Below are 7,793 nucleotides of genomic sequence, written 5' to 3'. Positions count from 1 at the left end.
CAGTCTGCCCTCCACCCTCGGGAATGCATAACTAGATGCTTTTCAAAAACCAGAGGAGAAAGAAAATCGCCATGGGCACGCCTCACTGATAGACTGCATTCATGCCCAGTTAAGGAAAGCAAGCAGAGGACTGAGAGACTTGCTCCAGAGAGTCAGACCCAGGGCTCATCCAGTTGAATCTTTTCATAACAGGCCTAAGAGGTGTGCTGAGAAAGAGCTTGGTGGTTCTTGACTCTGCTTACATACTAACTCCTCAGACATCTTTGCTAATCACCCACAGAGGCTCTCTCCTAAGTGACTAAGCTTTTCTGAGAAGTGACTTGAATTCTATGAAGAGGCCCTCTGGATTGGTGGGAAAATCATGGAACCTGTTTTAGGGGACTTAAAAAAATCCCTATCCTCACTTTCCTCATCTGTAAAATGGGTTTCATTTTACTTACCTTTCTTACTTCACAAGATAGTTCGTGAAGGTCAAAGGAGATTACATCAGTGAAAACAGTTTGAAGATTGTAAAATGCAGAAAGAATATAAGATAATATATATTTTCTGCCTCTGTTAATTCACCTGATTCTTTCCCCATCCTATAACAAAACTTGCCTAAGCTTGCCTTCTGGTTTAGAACTTCGTTTTATTTATCCCAATATTTTTCTCACCACAGAAAGAGAAAAAATGTTTGCTGTGTACTTTGTATGTGCACTGTCTTCTTAACAAACTTGTGATGCAGGCACCTTATCAGAATTTTATATACAGGTACTAGTTCGTAGTGGTTTGGTAGCTTGTCCAAGGTCATACATGCAGCCAGATCTTGGGTTTAGACTCAATTGTGCCTATCTTATAGGCCATGCATTTTCCATCCACCACACAACCTTTCAAGTTTTAAAGGGTTCCTCTCCATTTTTTTTTTTTTTTTGATCCTGGATTTGGTATAGAAGTTCACCTTGGGCTTGATCACAGCATTTTGATTTTCTAGAGTTTGATCATATTCTTCATCTTCTGTCACTCCAGCCTGAAATGTCCTGCTCTTTATTCTGGCAGTCCTCTCCATTTTCTGGATCTTTATACTTGCTTTTATTTGGATATTTCTTGAGATGTAAGAGCTAACGCTACATGTAGTAGTCCAGGTGAGGCACTCCAGCGTTGGGTACCAGGGTAAGATAATGTTTCCAGATGTATTTTCAATACTCAACATGATGCCCAGACATCATTTGTTCTTTTGGCTGAAGCAAGGCAATTCCAGTGGAATGTCCTCTGGCATAGCCAGCAACCATGTGGCCAGCCCATTGGGAACATAATGTTTTGAGGTCTCTAAAATCCATTCATTTATTTATTCAATGAATGCTTTAAAATACTTGTGCCAATCTCTATTCTAGTTGCTGTGGATAGGGTAAAATAAAACACCTCAAGTCCCTGTTTTCTTAGAGTGTATTGAGAAGTATGGAAAGACAGTTGATGAATACAAAAATGTATATGACAGGTGGCAAGGGATATGCAGAAAAATGAAACTGGGGAAAGGGAATAAAGGAGGAGTGGGCAGCAGACTTGCTTTTTTAAAATAAGATGGTTAGATATATTCCTGATAAGGTGACATTTGGGCAGAAATTTGAACGAAGCAGAGGTCATCTCACGGAAGAACAGCCCAGGCAGAGAACAGCAAGAGCAAAGGTCTTGGGGAAGCTACTTGCCATGTTTAAGGTTATGCCAGTGTACTTGGATCAAAGTGAGAGTGGAAGGGATTGGGGGAGATGAGGTAAGAGATAAGGCAAGAGCATCAGGATCAAAGAGAGACAGATGATGTATGGTCTTGTAAATTATGGCTAGGACTTTGGGTTTTATCCTGTGTGAAATAGGAAGCCATTATAGTATTATGAGCAAAGAACTGGCCTGATCCAACTGAATATTTTAAGAACTTACTCAGACTGCTTTGTGGTGAGAGGCATGGTGGAGGCAGGGAGGCCAGTTAGACAGCTGTTGTAATAATCCAGGTGAGAGATGATGGTGGCCTGGATCAGGACGATGATGGAGGTAAGGGCAAAATGTGGTTGGATCCTGGATATAGACTGGATAAGAGACAAAGAGAAAAGCCAATGATAACTCCCAGTTTTCAGCCTGAGAAATTGGACACACTGGGTGAACAGAGTTACCTTTTATTCAGTTGAGGTATACTGTGGGAGGCACATGTTTTGTGTATATGCGTGTGTGTATATGTTTGTATGTGGGGGTAGAGAATCAGGAGTTCTATTTTATATATTTTAAGTTTATGTCCAAGTAGGGATATCAAATAGGCAGCTAGATATGAGTATGAAGTGTTCAGGGTAGAGGTCAGGGTTGGAGTTATACATTTGAGATCTTTCAAGTCTTGGGGTGAAATGAGATCACCTAGATAGATAGAGAAGTAGATAAAAAGGAGATCACATGACTGAATCTTGGAGCACTACAACCTACCATTTAGAACTTGAGGAAATAGATAGAACCAGTAAAGAAGTGTAGTTTCTTAGAAAGCTGTTTTGGTGGTTGTGTGGCAGCAGCTACCATAAATACTGATGTATATATTGGAGAACTGCTTCCAAAGTGGAACAGGATCATTGTGAAAAAGCACAAATAAAGAAAGAGACTTTTTTCTTATCATTGAAAAATCTGGGCCAGGTGCAGTGGCTCAGGCCTATAATCCCAGCACTTTGGGAGGCCGCAGCTAGAGGATCGCTTGAGCCCAGGAGTTCAAGACCAGTCTGGGCAACATAGTGAGACCTCGTCTCTATTATTAAAAAAAAAAAAGAAAAAAAAATCTGTAGAAGATAGGCCAGTTACTCCCAGAAGAGAAAATTAGGTTGAATTAGTTCAGGTTAGGGAAATTTGCTTAACTGACTAGAAAGCAAAGGGATTATATATTCCTGGGAATATAAGCAAGGGATAGAGACACAGTTCCACAACTCTTGATACCACAGATATGCAAGTTAAAAGTACATGCATTTATAAATTCACAAATCAGACTTATATCAGGATATGCATAGTAACAGAATCATCTACACAATGCATATAAATACAGTTTGGCCTTCAGAATACTTTTTTTTTTTCAGTGGCAATTGGTGTTAAGTTTCCTAAGTCACACAAAGAGAGATTATTTAACTCAGCAGGGTGCGGTGGCTCACACCTGTAATCCCAGCACTTTGGGAGGTCAAGGTGGGTGGATCACTTGAGGCCAGAGTTCGAGACCAGCCTGGCCAACATGGCAAAACTCCGCCACTAAAAAATATACAACAACAACAAAAAATTAGCTGGGTGTGATGGTGTACATCCATAGTCCCAGCTACTTGGGAGGCTGAAGCATGAGAATCACTTGAACCTGGGAGGCAGAGGTTGCAGGTTGCAGTGAGTGCAGATAGTGTCACTGCAGTATACCCTGGGTGACAGACAGAGACTCTGTCTCAAAAAAAAAAAAAAAAAAAAGAAAAGAAAGATTATTTAACTCATGATGTAACTCAAGTGTGGGCCTAATTTTTCAATTTTTTATTTTTTAAAAATGCATCACAAGCTGTTTTATTTCAGTGTATGGGAGTGTTTGACAGAGCAACATTTTTGTAAGCAAACCTTGAGAATATATTGCATGAGTGTCCAATCTTTTGGCTTCCCAGGGCCACATTGGAAGAAGAATCGTCTTGGGCCACACATAAAATACACGAACATTGATGATAGCTGATGAGCTACAAAAGAAAAAAATTGCACAAAAAAATCTCATAATGTTTTAAGAAAATTTACAAACTTGCGTTGGGCTTCATTCAAATCTGTCCTGGGCCGCATGTGCCAGCCGTGGGCTGGACAAGCTTGTATTAGAGCATGTTTCTTTCTTCATTGGTACTTACTGGTAGAAGATGAGATATCCAGTAATAAAAGGCAAATGTAAGCATGGTTTCTTTAAGATGCATCACAAGCTGTTTTCTTTCAAGAACGGAAGTGTTTGACAGAGAAACATCTTTGTAAGCAAATCTTGAGAACATGCTATTAGAACATGTTTCTATCTCCATTGGTTCATATTACCTGGCTTTACCTATGGAGCTATAAAAGGCATATGTAAGTATGCTTCCTTTTTTTTTTTTTTGGAGAACTGAATCAAACAGATTTTATTCAACTTTTTAGATGAGGAAGACAAATGATACAAAATAGGTCATAAGAAATACTTTCTTATGCCACTATCTCAAACCACTTTCAGTGTTTTACAAAATGCTCACACAGCAAATACGAAAAGCTTCAACACACTCTTCCTTTGCAACTTGCTGCAATAAATGCAACATTAACAAACAACACTTTTCTTCTGTATCAATCTTAAAAGTTGAATTACTAATTTTTATGATGTTACCCATAGATATTTTTATTCATATACTTTTAATGACATCATTGCCAATACATACATTATTTTCTTTAACTTTATTTTTACATTAAGCCAACATCTGTCATGCAGCTATCAAAAATCTTAGAGTAAATTACATAGGTTTGTAGTCCAATTTAGACTCTAGCTTGTCAGAATCAGCCACTTTTCTGACTGCTTTCATGAAGTCTTCCTGTACTACAAAATCATGATCAGCACGAATTGCGAACATGCCTGCTTCAGTACAAACATTTTTCAGGTCTACTCCATTAAAGCCATCTGAAAGCTTCACAATTGCTTCCTAATCTCTCTCACCATGCTTTGTAATGGGATCTGCATGGATTTTCGGTAGGTCTAATCTTGCTTGTTCATATGGCAAATCAATATGTATTTTTCTATCTAATCTCCCCGGATGCAGCAAAGCAGGATCCAGTGTATCCGGTCTGTTTGCAGTCATGATCATTTTAACTCTATGCAGAGTATCAAATCCATCCATTTGATTCAGTAACTCCATTGAAGTACTCTGAATCTCTCTGTCAGCTGAAGTACCCTCAGAAAACGGACAACCACCAATAGCATCTATTTCATCCATAAAAATGATGCATGGTTGATGGTTCCTGGGATAATTAAATATTTCTCTGATCAAACAAGCACTTTCACCAATGTACTTGTCTACAATAGACCTAGATACAACCTTTAAGAAATTGTAGTCCAGCTGGCTAGCAACAGCTTGTGCCAAGAGTGTTTTTCCCATACCTGGTGGTCTGTGTAACAAACGGCATTTTGGAGGCATTATTCCTACCCACTGAAGTAACTCTGGGTTTGTAAGAGCTAAATCTATCACCTCTCTTAATTCCCAGATCTGTTCTGATAGCCCTCCAATCTCAGAATAAGAAACATTCCAGGGGTCCTCATGAGACATGTTATAAACCAGTGGATCCACCTCTCTTGACAAATATCTCATGGTAGTTAGTGTAGCCATATCCAAAGCGACTCCTGTTCCTGGCTTCAGCTTACTTTTGTCAAGCTGTCGACGACAACCCACAACATATCTTGGTCCATTTGTAGCTTTAACAATGAATTTTGCTTCAGTTAACTGTTGAAGCACTTCACCCACAATCTGCCCAACACTTTGTAGGGCCTTCAGATCATTTTCAGACTTTTCATACTGCTTGGTAAGTTCTTTTAATTGTTCCCTTAACTCGTTAAGACGGCCGTCGATCTTGTGCTCAAGCAGCTTCTTGCGGTAGTCCTGAAGCACCTTACGTCTAGGGTCCGCCATGATGAGAAGCTGCTTCCTTTTTTTAATGATAGATTTAGTGCGTATAAGTGCAGCTTTTTTACATGGATATACTGTGTCATAGTGAAGTCTCGATTTTTAGCGTAGCCATCACCTGAATAGTGTAAATTGTACCCATTAAGTAATTTATCATCCCTCACCTCTCTCCCACCCCAATTTTCAATTTCAATCACGTTCTTAAGAGTTTTTTTCAATTGCAATTCTTGTCTGTGCAACTAACTCATCTGATGGATAGACAATCAAAGCAGTATGTATAAGAAGAGCGAAATATTAACAGATTCTGAAAAAGCATAGTCTCCTTTTATCCTGTGGACCCTTGCACCACCTCCCTTCCCCTAGTGCTGCATCCCAAATTTGGCCAGCTAGAGGTAGGTCTCCAGTTCCCAAGGGGAAGTAGAGTCAGAGAACAAAGATATTGTTCCCGGTTAAGTTTGAAATGTCTTGATCTTTGCAGAAGACAGATTTAAAGAATAGGTCAGGCATGGTGGCTCACACGTATAATCCCAGCACTTTGGGAGGTCCAGGCAGGCAGATCACCTGAGGTCAGGAGTTGAAGACCAGCCTGGCCAACATGGTGAAACTACGTCTCTATTAAAAATACAAAAAATTAGCCAGGTGTGGTGGCACAAGCCTGTAGTCCCAGCTGCTTGGGAGGCTGAGGCATGAGAATCACTTGAACCTGGGAGGCGGAGGTTGCAGTGAACTGAGATCACACCACTGCACCAGCCTGGGTGACAGAGCAAGACTCTGACTGAAAAACAAAAAACAAAAAAAACAAAAGAATAATAGCAGAGAGATAGAAGTCCTGTGGGCTGGGTCATTGGGGGAGAATTGGAGAGGCCGAGACACTGATGGAGTGTGAAAAAGTACTCTCCCCCGCATGCCTAATTCATTTTCTGAAGATGTGAATGGGGTGAATGTCATTTCTCCAAACATCACATATACTCAAGCTGCATCCTCTAAGTTCTAGAAAAAGCTCATTGTCTTCTCTGGATTAGTTTCAGAGAAGCTCTATGATAAGTTTGTCACCAGCGGAACAACCAGGATGTCCAGTTGCCTATTGTGCTGGGGGAGAGTTGGGGCTTTGTGGAAGAAACAGTGGTTGGGAGCCCTGTCTATGGATCACTGTCTTTAGGAGGAAGGCTCTTCTTGCTCCCCTTCCATGCGGTAGTAGGATGGGCTGAGGCTGCCCCTGCTTGGGAGAGGCTGCTGCCCTTGGCAGACCAAGAAAGGATCAGCTGAGCCTTCTTTTGGATGTCTTCATCTTTTCATAGTTTTTTGGAGGGAGCCTTCTTCATGCCCACAAACATAGATTTAGTACCCGCTTCTTTGTGCTCCAATACTGTCTCCATTACAGGACTTACTGCACCCTCCACTTGTCTGTCCCCTACTAGACTTGTGAGCCCTTTGAGAACAAAGACCAAGTTACATTTGTCCTTATATACCACCCCAGGATGGTGCCTAGGTCATGGTAGGCAAGCTATAAATATATGCTATGTTATAAAGAAAAACAAATGCATTCACTCTCCATGCTGTTGAGTGCTCTGTTACCTGGTTGGAGTAACTGGAATAAGTAGAGGAGAGTGCAGGCCTATGCAATACAATGTGTTCTGTTCAACAGATGTTAAGTAACAATAACTGCAGCCACCTACAGTGTGTCTTCTCATCTTTATTTCTTTTCCTTCAAATAACAGATTGAGGCCTATTTCCCCAGAAAGATGGATAATTGCAAGATTATCCATCTTACAATCTGTTAGCTAGTCCCCTTCTTCCTAAGACTTTTCCTGTCATCACTGTGACTGTAGCCTTGCCTTAAGTACATTTTATAGTAAGTTCCCTCTTTTGGCCACATTGTGTTCTTTGAAATCATGTCTTTGTAAAATGGAACATTTTCTCCTGTAGTGACAAGGTTGTAATTAAAACTAAAGGCTGACCAAAGACTCAGTATCAGATAAAATATAGTCATGATCAATAACATGTGAAAAAGACAAACCTGCAACTACAGTCCTCTAAAACAATTTAAAATAGTAAAATCACACCCCAAGTCCTACATAAAAGTCATAAGCACACATTGGTTATACAAAGATATGTGGAACTATGTAAATGTATGTAAAAACATAAAATTACATCCTA

The 7,793-nt window shown here is 40.2% G+C and overlaps 1 pseudogene; it reads right to left on the bottom strand.

Moving 5' to 3' along the window:
- Window positions 1-4,403: 4,403 nt before the first annotated feature.
- Window positions 4,404-5,651, bottom strand: LOC101125162 (26S proteasome regulatory subunit 10B-like; annotated as a pseudogene).
- Window positions 5,652-7,793: the final 2,142 nt, after the last annotated feature.

This window comes from Gorilla gorilla, chromosome 10 (assembly GCF_029281585.2).
Source record: "Gorilla gorilla gorilla isolate KB3781 chromosome 10, NHGRI_mGorGor1-v2.1_pri, whole genome shotgun sequence".
Classification (NCBI taxonomy): Eukaryota; Metazoa; Chordata; class Mammalia; order Primates; family Hominidae; genus Gorilla; species Gorilla gorilla.
The sequence above is the reverse complement of the archived record's forward strand: the minus strand, read 5'-3'. Positions and strand labels throughout refer to the sequence as shown.